We start from the raw sequence: 14,237 nt of genomic DNA on the forward strand, positions 1-14,237 counted from the left end.
CTTATATTATTTTAGAGATCTTGATATGTACTATGGTAATTTGGTATCTTGATTTTTTTTTCTTTTTAGTTATAAACTTTATATGTTTGTATAGATTATATATGTGGTCTTTTTGTAAAAAAGGAAAGAAAAAGAAAAAAAAAAGTGATAAATATGTTATATATATATTTATACTAGATACAAACAACTTGCAATATACACGTTTGCTTAGTTTTATTTATAAAATTTATTAATTATTTTTATTAAATTTATATTAATGTCATATAATTTTTGAAATAAATATCCTATTTTAATCAAATAATTTTTTTTTTAAGTTCATGTTTGTTCTAGTTTTTTAATTTGAGAGTGACAACAAGAGATTATATATTATATATTATACGTTAATTTTAAATTTAAGTTCTAATTTTTTTTTTAAAGCAATTTGTTACTAATTCACAGTAGATTATATTATATATTTTATATGATATTATTCTAATAAGTGAGTTTAAGTTTAATTAAATTATAATTAAGTTATAAAACGTATGATTTTATTATTTTTAAATAATTATTATTGTAAAATATCTAAAATATATCATATTTAAATTTGTTTAATTATTTATTATTTTTAAATAATTATCATAGTAAAATATCTTATTTTAATTTGTTTAATTATTTATTATTTTTAAGTAATTATCATTGTAAAATATCTCAAAAATATCCTATTTTAATTTTTTATTTATTTTATTTAAGTTTAAGTGTTTACAAACTACCGTTAAATATAAGAATATTCTGTTAAATATAAGAATATTCCGTTAAAGTTAGCATTAAAAAAATAAAAAACCGTTAAAACCAAGAATTTCTGTTATCTACACACTTATTATATAGAAAATATATTTATATGTCAAATCCAATATAATCTTTTGGAATTGATATTTTTGATTGGATGATCATTTTTATTGATTTTTGGCATGTATTCTTTTCTACATTACCCTTTTGAGGAAATAAATATTTTGAAATATTAATTTGTAAAAATAGTGGTGTTGATCACAGTTTTGGCCAACAGCGAGTAGACACAAAAACGATGATAGATATAATAGCTTTGGATAGAAAATAAACGATACAAACAATTATATAGTGGTTCAGCCCCAATTTGTTAGTAATAGCCTAATCCATTTGGAGTTGTGATATATATTGACCTACACTTAAGATCAGATGAACATGAACCAACTGAGTTTCTTAAGTATAAGTCGTAAAAACAGAGTTTATCTCTGGAGAATACAAGTTCTCTCAGAAAATACCCCAAAAATTACCCAAGAAAAAGTTCCCAGAAGTCCCCAAGTCCAAAAGTCCCCAAAAATGTGTTGGGGTTTTATGCCCTAATTAAAACCCAGATTCTTTGTAATCTCATTTTATTATCAATAAAAGAATAGAAATCATTTTTTGACTTAGTTAATCACTTTGCTCACATGTTTTATTTTCATGATTATTTGTTTAATATAAACTTCTATTAAATCCCGAGCATATAGCTAATCTTATTTATAGTGATGTAATTACAGTGGAATATAAATATGATTATATGTTCAAAATAAGTTAGTTCTAAGATTAATCAGTGCACAGGATTTACACTGACTTGCCAATCTACGATATGATCTACTTACACATTACAGTGTTATGTTCTTTCCAGAACATTAGCCAAGTAGATAAGATCGGATGTATTTGTTACATCGGACATGACCGATATTGACAGTTGATAAGATAAGTAAACATACCATTATTATCTATTCTAGTCATATCATATAGTTGACCATAAGTCAATTCACTCTCAATTCTGAGTGGTTAGTATTCTAACTGATTGTATTATTTGAGTTCTTTGACTTGTTCGTTACCAGCTTACCCTACGGACTAGCCCATACTTACATCTTGGGAACTTGGTAGTATAATTGGGTGGGAGTGTTAATCATAGATATGAACATCTATAGCTTATGATGATGAAGTGAAACGATGGTTTCCTTTTAGTTTGGTTCAAGGTGTTAAATGATAGAGATCTCATTTCAGTAATTAAATCAGTTTACTGAAATATCATTTACAAGGAACTAAGTGTTTTAAGGATAAAATACAATGAGGGGTAAACGGTATTTTAGTCCTATCTCATTGTAGACCGTCTATAGAGGATTGAATGACAATTATGGTTGTAATAATGGATAATTAATAGCATATCTATATTTGTTATAGAGCGTTCTAAGAATTCAAGAGTGGCAGTTCCGAGTCTATAGTGGAGTCACGAGGAATTAATAAGTTAGTAAATTTATTTGTTAGATTTATGATAGGCCCATAGTCCCCATTGTACCTTGGATAAAATCATCTAGATAGTCTCAAATAATTGATTTAATTATCAATTAGAATTATCAAAGTTGACCAGGTCAATTTCGGATAGTTTCACAGAGTTGTGTAATTTTGAGAAGAAAAGAGAAATTGTGGCAGATTTATTAATTAAGATAAATTTGTATCTAAATTAATAAATAAGTTTAAATCAAGGTTCAAATTATAAATAATTAATTCGATAAAGGATTTAAATAATTATTTAATTAATTAAATCAATAGAAAATTATACAGGCCTTGATTTTAAGTCCAATGGGTTTATAATCAAATGAGAAATTTCACGGGCCTATAGCCCATAATAATTTCAACCTAGGGCTTCAATTTGGCTATTATTTTATTGATTTTTTAATTAAATTAAATGGCCCAATTGAGTCTATAAAATGAGTGCTTAGAGAGAAGTCAAAACATAAGTCTGATAAGTTTAATCACAGGTTTTCTGATAGTTTTAGATTCTCTCTAAACACAAGTCATTTTCTAAGTCTCTTTGATTATTTTCTCTTCTTCTTCTCTGTATCTATCTCATGTATTGAGAATTTCCCACACTAGTCTAGGTGATTCTAAGGATACATTGGAAGACCGTGAAGAAAATAGAAGATCGGTTCAGTTTCTTGATAATACTCTGCGACAGAAAGGATACAAGAGTTAGAGAAACTGAAAGAATGACTCTTTAATTCCGCTGCGTATACTGTAAGTATTCTATTCATTGTTTCTCTTTGAATTCAATTTTAGAAACATGCTTTAGGCTATCTCGTATTAATTTGTTTAATATTAGATATACATGAAAATAAATAAAGATCATGTATAAAGTTTTCCTAACAAAATGATGTCATGAGCTCTCTATTTATAGGCTCATGGATCGTACAAGAAAAGTATCCCATTTTGACGGAGTCTCTAGTTGTTTTAGCCAATTTTAATTAATAAAGTAATAAAAAAAATCAAAATACAACAATATGGCTATTACTTCTGGATATCTGAGAGATTCTCGCGGTAGTTACGCGCGATTCTGGTTGTAGTTGTTACTGAGATTTCGTAGAAAAATCACTGGGCAGTTAACTCTTGAGATTCTGACATAGCTGATCGGCTACACTCCTTAATCTGACATAGCTGGTCAACTATGTCACTTCCATGACATACCTAGCCGGGTATGTCACCTCCCTGACATAATTGGCGCTCGGGCCAAATGTTCTTTCAGCATCTGGAAAGCCTCTTCGCATTCGGCCGACCATTCGAACCTTTGGCTTCCACGAAGGATGTTGAAGAACGAGATGCACTTGTCCATGGTTTTCGAGACAAAATGGCTCAAGGCTGCTATTCATCCCGTCAAGCTCTAAACGTCTTTGTGTTTCTGTGGCGAAGGCATATCAATCAGTGCTTTGATCTTGTCTGGGTTGGCCTCTATCCCCCGAGAGCTTACTATGAAGCCAAGGAACTTCCCGGATGCCACACCAAAGGTGCACTTCTTGGGGTTCAGCTTCATCCCATACTTCCGAATGATGACAAAGGCTTCTGCCAGATCATCAGTGTGTCCTCCAAAGGTCTTGGACTTGACTAGCATGTCATCTATGTAGACCTCCAATTCCTTCCCAGTTGGGCTTGGAACATTCTGTTGACGAGACTTTGATACGTGGCTCCAGCGTTCTTGAGCCCGAAGGGCATGACAATGTAGCAGTACACCCCATTGCATGTCTGGAAGCTGGTGTGTTCCTGATTTTCTACGTGCATTAAGATCTAGTTATAGCCGGAATAAGCATCCATGAAGCTCAATATCTCATACGCAGATGTTGCATCTACCATTTGGTCGATCCGGGGTAGAGGGAAATAGTCTTTGGGGTAGGCCTTATTGAGGTCCATGAAGTCGATGCAAGTTCTCCACGTCTCGTTCGGCTTGGGCACCAGCACCAGATTGGCCAGCCATACGGGATACAAGGCTTCCCGAATGAAGTTGATTGAAGATAACTTCTCAACTTCTAACTTGAGGACCTCTGCCCTCTCCACCCTTAGAGGTTTCCGTTTCTGCCGGACCGTAGTCGCACCCTCGTCGATGTTCAGGGCGTGACATATGATGTTACTGTCGATCTCGATCATATCCGAGTGTGACTAGGCCAGGACGTCCTGGTTCTCTTTTACTCAGGCAATGATGGCAGCCCAGACCTCTGCATTTAGGTTCTTCTCGACTTGGATTACTTTGGTCAGGTTGGTGTCGCTGATGCACACCTCTTCAATTTCCTCCATAGGCTCTAGTGCATGGTCCGCCCTTATCCGCGGAACCAGCTCATCTTCGTCCTAGACCATCCTCCATGCCTGGGGAGGAGGCGGGACTGGATCAATATTTTCCTCCTCAAGAGGTTCTTTGCGGACCATAAATTGGTCGGGCGAATATGTGGTAACACTTTCGGGTGCTCTTCTGGTCTCCCCGGACTGTTCCTACCCCTCTGCTGTCGCATGGGAGCTTCATACAGAGGTGGCAGATGGAAGTGATGGCACCAAAGTCGACCAGCGTGGGCTGACAAAGATGACGTTGTAAGCGGTGGGGCAATCCACCACTACGAACGTACAAAATTTGAACGAGCATTGAGTCTCGTTCCCCAACGTTATGGGCAACTGGATCTTCCCTATCGTGAGTATTGAATCTCCATTAAACCCGTAGATCTGTGTTGGGCATGAGGCCAGATTTGCCTCAGTCAAGCCAATTGCAATGAAGGCTGGATTGAACAATACATTGATGGAACTTTCATCATCCACCAACACTTGGGACACCATTTTATTGGGGATTTGGGCATCGATGACCAAAGGATCATGATGCGGGAAGTGGACATTCCGGGCGTCTTCTTCCGTGAACATGATGGGTAAATTCATCAACTTCAGGCATTGAGTCGGGGTCTGGACCAAGGCGCATACCTCGTGGTCATGGTCGAGCTCGCTGAGACACCGCTTTTGATCGTTCCGAGATGGTCCCCCCAGGTGCGGCCCTCCCGAGATGGTGGCCACGTGACCATCTACCTGTGGGGGCGCGGTTCCAGAGGGAAAATGCATCCCGGGTCCAAGTGCCTGTACGATTGGGGCCTCCTGAGGGGCATGTGCTCCCGGTCCTATCGCATACCCTCCTTTGGGAGGTCGGTACGATCCAGGTGCACTCGGGATCGCAGGTTGTCCGGGAGTTGCTGGCAATCCCGGAACTCCCACGAGCATCCTGACCCACTGGTGGAGATGCCCCAACTTGATCAAATTCTCGATTTCGTCTTTCAGCTGATGACACTCCTCAGTCGAGTGACCCACGTCTTTGTGATATGCACATCTTTTGCTGGTGTCCTTTGAGTTCTTTCCCCCTTTGAACATGGGGGTGGGTTTCCAGTAATGAATCATTCTCTCCGTGGCCACGTATATGTTTTCCCTGGTGTACTCTGAGTATTGGGGCTCGTAGCCCCTCTTGCCCTTTTTAGAGGACTCGGATCGGTTCTATCTTTTCCCAGATCTCTTCCCCCGGGAGGGGTTTATGCTTGCCTCCGTCCCCCCCCCCCCCCCCCAACCCACAATTAGAGGCGGCTGGGCCCTTCCAAGGGTAGCACAATACCCTACCGGTGCCATCCCATATCCAGAAAATGGGGCGGATTGGGCCGGCGCGTATCCTGAGGAAGCAGGACCGTAGATCGTCGAGGCTGCGAAGGTCATTCTGGGAGTACCCATCAACCCTGGCGCCGCTGGGGGTGTTGGGTAGTGAGGGGCCGAATATTGCATCCAGTACCTGAGAAAGGTTTGGGCACTCGGCTGGGGACCCTGCTGCCATTCGAATGCCTGGATTCAGGCCTCCTCCCAGTTGATAAAGCCTTGTGCCCTTCTTATGAATTCTTCGAGGGTGGCCACCTTACTGCGCTGCATGTCGTCCTAGAGAGGGGACCCGACTCGGATCCTGGACAAGAGGACCACCAGGCGCTGCCCATCATCCACCTTGGTTTTTGAGGCTTCTTCCGTGAAGCGCTGGATGTAGGTCCTCAGAGTCTCCGTGGGGAGCTACTTAATGTTGGCGAGGGCGCTGATTTACATGTCCATCCTCATGGCGGCCACAAACTACTTGCGGAACGCCGACTGTAGTTCGGACCAGGATTGGATAGATCCCGGCTTGAGCCTCTTCCACCACTTTTCTGCGGGTCCGTCTTCGCAGGGAGCTACTTAATGTTGGCGAGGGCGCTGATTTACATGTCCATCCTCATGGCGGCCACAAACTACTTGCGGAACGCCGACTGTAGTCCGGACCAGGATTGGATAGATCCCGGCTTGAGCCTCTTCCACCACTTTTCCGCGGGTCCGTCTAGAGTGATTGAAAAACACGGGGCATTTGCCGTTGTCACAGATGTGGACTACAATCATGAAACGATTGTAGTGGGACAAGTGGTCCTTGGGGTCTGTGTTCCCGGTGTAAGCAAGCAGGTTTGGCATTTTGAAATCCTTCGGGAGCACCACATCTAGGATGTGTTTGGCGCATGATTCTTTTTCCTCCTCTTCAGAATCAGAACCTCTTCTCTCTTGTTTCCGAACTAGGCGGTCTGTGACTTTCTTTAATGCGGCCAGCTATTGCATGAACTGTCTAGCCATTCCGTCGTCCAGGGGGACCCTTTCGTTCCTCCTGTCGTTGAGGTTATTCCTCAGATCTTCCCCTCGGGGGTAGATCTTCTCCTTGCGGGCCCGTTCCTTTCGGGCATTTAGACCGTCGCAGGTCTATTCGGGACATGTCGTCCCCTGAACTAACGACTTCCAGCTCGTCAGCACGCTGGCACCCTAGGCGATCATTATTCACGGAGGCGCTAGGGTGGAAACGTTGCTCCCGTCCGATCTGTCTAGGGACAACCCGAGGCTTGGTACCTTGCGGGCGCATCCCTTGCGGATTGATCGGATGATCCCGTCTAGGGACGGGATGCATCTTCTCTTTCCTAGGGAGCGACCCTAGGTTGGCCCTGGTTTTCAAGACGAGATGAGTTTTTGTAACGCCCCACGTCACTATGGCTGCTTCCTGGAATGAGGACTAGCCCTACAAATCAACACGAGTCTTTCCAACATGCTTTGTCCTCACTCACACGCTTCCTGGGAAAACTTCCCAGGAGGTCACCCATCTTGAGATTACTCCAGGTCAAGCACGCTTAACTTTGGAGTTCTCAAGTGATGGGCTACGGAAAAGAAGATGTATCTTGTTGATATAGGTAATACCCATCAATCCATTTAAGCCCTCTTCAACTGTGTAGTCCCATACCTACATAGTCTTAGAATCATCACACTTGACATTCCCCAGGTGGTGTGGGATTGCACAGCTTTACCCATTCTTTCCCCTTACGGATCACGGGATTCTGACTGTCACAGTTTTCCTCTGGGGGTTTGCTTTTCCCAAAGGGTCAGCCGCTTGGGCTTTCCCTTTTTCTTGAGCCAGGTTAGATGGGCTGACTCCAGGATCTTGTCCCAGAGGACGGATCGGCCTCGTATTCTCAGGCACGCCGGTCCTAACTGGTGGGGCCGACAGCCATGTTCCTGGAGGAGGAACAGCTAGAGGGTTGGTCGCCAATCCTTGGGCGGCAATGAAGGCCTGCAGGGCCAGGAGGGATTCTTACATCTGGCGAGTGGCTTCTTTCTGTTCAGCTATCTTGGCTTCTTAATCTAGGACTTGTTGTCTCAGTTTAACCACCTCTGGGTCCTCCTGGTCGGGATCCATTTCTTTTTCAGGGATCGCAAGATCCTCAGCTTCCTGATCATGGTATCCCCCTTCATTTTCCTCGTCTTCCTCATAGTAACCTTCCTTGTAATCTGCCTCGTCTTCACAGTTCTGGGACTCGTCTGGCTGGGGCATTTGATAGGGTGAATCCTCAGGTTGGCCTTGAGGGAGAGGTTGATTAGGCAATGGCTCCCCATTGCCTTATTGTTCTTGGTGAGCAGGATCGAACATAGTATGTCTTGTGTTCACCATTGTTGCAGATACTCGATATATTTTTTTTTTTGAAAAATTCCTTCAGCTCTCAATGAAAGCACCAAAATGTTTACCAAGTTTTTCGAAAACTAGTATTATGAAAGATAAGAGAGCTTAAAAAGAAAGGATTTAGAATATGCTAGCAAGGTTTTTATGTGGTTGGGGCGTTAATGAGCCTTAGTCCACGAGTCGCTTGTATTAGAGCTTAGAGAGCTTTTGACAATTGAGTTTTCTACAAGTTTGAGCAGAGTAATGGCTTACAAGAGAGAATCTTGGATCCTTTCCACAGTGCACAACTGTTCATATTTATAGGCAGTTGAGTGCTTTGGGTTTGGGCCGGACTAATCCGAGCCCAATAAGAGTATAAACACTATTTGCTCACTGATGGAGGCTTAATACAAATGATTTTATTAAATAAAATACACTAACCAGAGCCCATTGGGCCGGCTTAAGCATAACCACGTTGTAAGACTGACAATAGTACGCAGCTTTAGTCTAGTTTATGTGGGCTTCTAAGGAGATCCGGGGGACAGGATCCGTCAGAGTAGTGGCAGTACTGTTTAGAATAATGATGTACATTCCGTATGTAACATCTTCTGCAGATTAGTTGAGGAGACAAAACTCCGTGTTTCTCGGGGTGATGTTAGTATCGGGGACAGTTTATCGCGCCCAACCTGGTCACCTGATCCGGGTTCGTTTACCAACATCCCGATCCATTTACCAGGACCCTGGTTCGTTTACCAGAGCCCGGGTTCACCCCCTATCGTCCCAGTTCATTTTAGACTTGGAAACATCGTCCTTATCGTCATCTCGACCAACACCTTACACTAGGTCCGGGAAGACTAAACATGCCAACTTCATGGTCCCGACTTATATTCCGGGATAATGCTAGACTTACTGATATTTGGGCCACCAGGATGTACTCCTTCCCCGTCTACTGGGCTTGGTCTGGGCCTTGGATCCCTTCAGGATAGCCCATGGCCTTAGTGTACGGGGCCACGTGTGCGGGGAGGAAACGGGGATAATGAGTTTTATCTGTGTATGTGAAGTAATAATTTTTTTTGTAAAAATCATACATGGTTTACAAATTATTGTGGGTGCTAGACTATAAATAAAGTATTTTTTTTCATTCAATTTGATTTTTCCAACAATTATTTTTTTTTTATGGGTGATTGATTAATAAAATATTTTTAATTAATAATAGTTTTTTTTTATTTTTTTAAATTTATATCAATATTAAAATTAGTATTTTATATATTTATATCTATATATTTAATATTTTTATATCAATTAAATTTGTAAATATAATATATAGTGTAAGAAAAAAATATATATTGTATGACTTATTTATTTAAAAAAATAAAGAAAATTAAGATGATATAATATTAATTTATTTTTGTTTTATAATCTTTAGAGTTATTTGAATTATAATTTTTCGAAAATATCATACATAGAGTATTATATTCATAATAAATTTAATTATTTTGAATTCATCTAAAAGTCGCATCTTCTTTGCCACATGGATAAAAGTGTTGGGTATACATATATCCAATAACAAATTAAGACAAATGTACGTAATTGCTACTCCAAAATACATTATTTGAGTTTAGGGTTATTTTCTTGAAATTTTTTGCACGTGCAAAGTATTTTTGCATCTTAATAATATTAGTGAGGATATTTGTCTTTCGTAAAGCCGATTTCTAAAGAAAAAAAATATATCAAGCTTAATTAAAGGAAGGAGATGTGCCAAAAGATAGCAGCGTAGGGCCTCTAACAAATTTTGAGTCTTAATAAAATTGTAATTTTTTTTTGGTCAAAAGTAATTTTTGAACTTTAATTTTATAAATTTTATTAAAATTATATGATTTTTAAAAAAAAGTTTAATTAAGGAAATTTTAAAAAAAATATGGCTTTTGTTCCATCAATGTGCAAAATATATGAGAATTATACTTTTATTAATTTGTATAGAAACATTTATTAAATAAAAAATTAAAGTATGAGAAATACAATTAGTAACTAATTAAAATATGAAAAATGCCACATTTTTTTTTATCATAGTTATGTTTTCTCTGATTTTGAATGTAATTTTATTTTATTTTGTTCAATTTTTTATTTTTCCTTCATTTTTTAATTATTTTTTCAGTTATTATATTTTTTTTCTTACTTATTTTTTCTTCCATTTTTCCATGTTTTTTTTCTACCAATTTTTTTCTTAACCTTTTTTTTTTCTTTCAATTTTTCCATCCTCATCTTCCTCTTCTTCTTCTTCTCATTTTTATTCATTTATCTATTTTTTCTTTCATTTGTATTGTTTTATTTTTTTTTCTTCATATTTTTTCAGTTTTCTTTCTTCTTTTTTTTTTTTTTTCATTTTTTTCATTTATTTTTGTATTTATTATTTTCTCCTTCCATTTTTTTTCTTGCTATCCCTAAAAAATATGAGCTTTTTTTCTTCTTCCATTTTTATTTTTTTTCTACCAATTTTTTCATTCATATTTTTTTCTTTCCATTTTTACATTATGTTTTTTCTTCTTCATTTCACTTTTATTCATTCATCTATTTTTTTTCTTTCATCTTTTGTTTTGTTTTTTTTCTTCATATTTTTTTAGTTTTCTTTCCTAAGTTTTTTTCCTTCTTTTTTCTTCATTTTTTGTACTTATTCTTTTCTCATTCCATTTTATTTTTCTTTCCTTTTTTTTCACACATATTTTAACACTACATAATTATTTTACCATGTTTTTATTTATTATCTTTTATTATTGTAATTTTTTATAGTCTTTTCCACCATATGTAAAAAAAATCAAATTAATTTTTTCAACATTTTATTTTTACTGTAACCCTTATAGGAACACCAAAATTTGGAAAGAAAACTAATAAAAATATGAAAACGTGAATGGGTAACTAGTTATCGTGATGGGAACATTCAAATCTAGAAAAAAAATTATATGAAGAAGGTGGGTGAGAAGGGAAATGGGTGGATCTAATTTTTTTTTTATCTTCAGATCTGTGGTAACTAGTTACCTTCCTTTTCTTTGTATGTATATTTATGGGAGTACTGGTTACCTTCATGTTCTTTGTGTGTATATTTCTGGAGGTATCTGGTTACCTTCATGTTCTGATGTGTGTGTATATTTCTGGAGGTAACTGGTTACCTTCACGTTTTGATGTGTGTGTATATTTCTGGGTTCTTTTTGGTAACTGGTTACCTATGTTACTAAAATCATAGTTACTTCTTCATTTTTTAATGAAGTGTTCTTCCTCTTTTTCCTCCAAATTTGATGTTTATTTTCATATTTAATATGAGTAACCCGTCACCCTTCTTATGGTAACTGGTTACCCCTCTTATGACAAAAAGTTACTATTCTGAGGATAACTGGTTACCCCTCCTGGTACATGTTATTTAACCTAGCTCTTGGATTATTTTTCTACATAATTGTCAAAGATCAATCAAGTAACTGGTTACCTTACCCAGTATTTGAAAAAAGAAATGTAAAATCTAAAAAAATGGAAAAAAATTGTTTATAATCAATAAAAAATAATTTTAAACACAGTTCATATTACAAAAAAAATATGCAAAACAACCATAGAAAAATTTAATATAAAATTAGTAATATAAAAAAAAAAAAAAGCTAAAAAATAGTAATCAAATTACAAACATACTCTTCCAAAATAATAAAACTTGATTAAGAGTAAAACTATGGCATAAACCAACTTTTATACAAAAATATGGGAAAATAATGTTGGATTAGCTTATACAAGATCTTTATTTATTTTCATGTATATCTAATATTAAACAAATTAATACGAGATAGCCTAAAACATGTTTCTAAAATTGAATTCAAAGAGAAACAAATAATAGAATACTTACAGTATACACAGAGGAATTAAAGAATCATTCATTCAGTTTCTCTAACTCTTGTATCCTCTCTGTCGCAGAGTATTATCAAGAAACAGAACCGATCTTCTATTTTCTTCACAATCTTCAAATGTATCCTTAGAACCACCTAGACTAGTGTGGGCAATTCTCAACACATGAGATAGATATAAAGAGAAGAAGAGAAAATAATAAAGAGGCTTAGAAAATGACTTGTATTTAGAGAGAATCTAAAACTATCAGAAAATCTGACTTGTGACTTATGTTTTGACTTCTCTCTAAGCACTCCTTTTATAGATTCAATTAGGCCATTTAATTTAATTAAAAAATTAATAAAATAATAGCAATTTTGAAGCCCTAGGTCGAAATTATCATGGGCTATAGGCCCGTGAAATTTCCCATTTGATTATAAGCCCATTGGACTTAAAATCAAGGCCTGTAGTATTTTCTATTGATTTAATTAATTAAATAATTATTTAAATCCTTTATCGAATTAATTATTTATAATTTGAACCTTGATTTAAACTTATTTATTAATTTAGATACCAATTTATCTTAATTAATAAATCTGCCATAATTTCTCTTTTCTTCTCAAAATTACACAACTCTGTGAAACTATCCAAAATTGACCTGATCAACTTTGATGATTCTAATTAATGATTAAATCAATTAATTGAAACTCTCTAGATAATTTTATCCAAAGTATAATGGGGATCATGGGCCTATGAAATCAAGCTCCAATAAGTTATCATAAATCTAACAAATAAATTTACCAACTTATTAATTCCTCGTGACTCCACTATAGACTCGGAATTGCACTCTTGAATTCATAGAACGCTCTATAACAAATATAGATACGCTATTAATTATCCATTGTTACAACCATAATTGTCACTCAATCCTCTATAGACGGTCTACAATGAGATAGGACTAAAATACTGTTTTACCTCTTATTGTATTTTATCCTTAAAACACTTAGTTCCTTGTAAATGATATTTCAGTAAACTAATTTAATTACTGAAATGAGATCTCTATCATTTAACACATTGAACCAAACTTAAAGGAAACCATCGTTTCACTTCTTCATCAGAAGTTATAGATGTTCATATCTATGATTAACACTCCCACTCATTTATACTACCGAGTTCCCAAGATGTAAGTATGGGCTAGTCCGTAGGGTAAGCTGGTAACGAATAAGTCAAAGAACTCAAACAATACAATCAGTTAGAATACTAACCACTCAGAATTGAAATTGAATTGACATATGGTCAACTATATGATATGACTAGAATATATAATAACGGTATGTTTACTTATCTTATCAACTGTCAATATCGGTCCTGTCCGATGTAACAAATACATCCGATCTTATCTACTTTGCTAATGTTCTGGAAAGAACATAACATTGTAATGTGTAAGTAGATCATATCGTAGATTGACAAGTCAGTGTAAATCCTGTGCACTGACTAATCTTATGACTAACTTATTTTGAACATATATCATATTTATATTCCACTATGATTACGTCACTATAAATAAGATTAGCTATATGCTTGGGATTTAATAGAAGTTTATATTAAACAAATAATCATGAAAATAAGACATGTGAACAAAGTGATTAACCAAGTCAAAAAAATGATTTATATTCTTTTATTGATAATAAAATGAGATTACAAAGAATTTGGGTTTTAATTAGGGCATAAAACCCCAACAAATAAACCCTTAAAAATGAAAATTCTTAAAAAAAAAACCATAGATTAACTTTTTTTGAAAAAAACCCATATTTTTGCACACTCTGTTAAGAATCTCATATAAAATATAATTTCCTCTTTAATTAATCTTTTGTTATTTGGGAGTTTGGGTTAAATAGGCTTAAACTTTGACATGGTTGGTGATAGCCTTGTACATGTCCTAGCAAGTTATTGCAGGACATTAGTAAAGACTTATCCATAGTTAAATTAAATTTTTTTTTTTTTGGTACTATGTGTTTTGTCTAATTATTTGTTTGAACTTTGTGTTTTGATAAATTATCTTTTGAATTCTGTGTTTTGTAAAATT

The sequence above is a fragment of the Humulus lupulus genome, chromosome 8 (assembly GCF_963169125.1).
Source record: "Humulus lupulus chromosome 8, drHumLupu1.1, whole genome shotgun sequence".
Classification (NCBI taxonomy): Eukaryota; Viridiplantae; Streptophyta; class Magnoliopsida; order Rosales; family Cannabaceae; genus Humulus; species Humulus lupulus.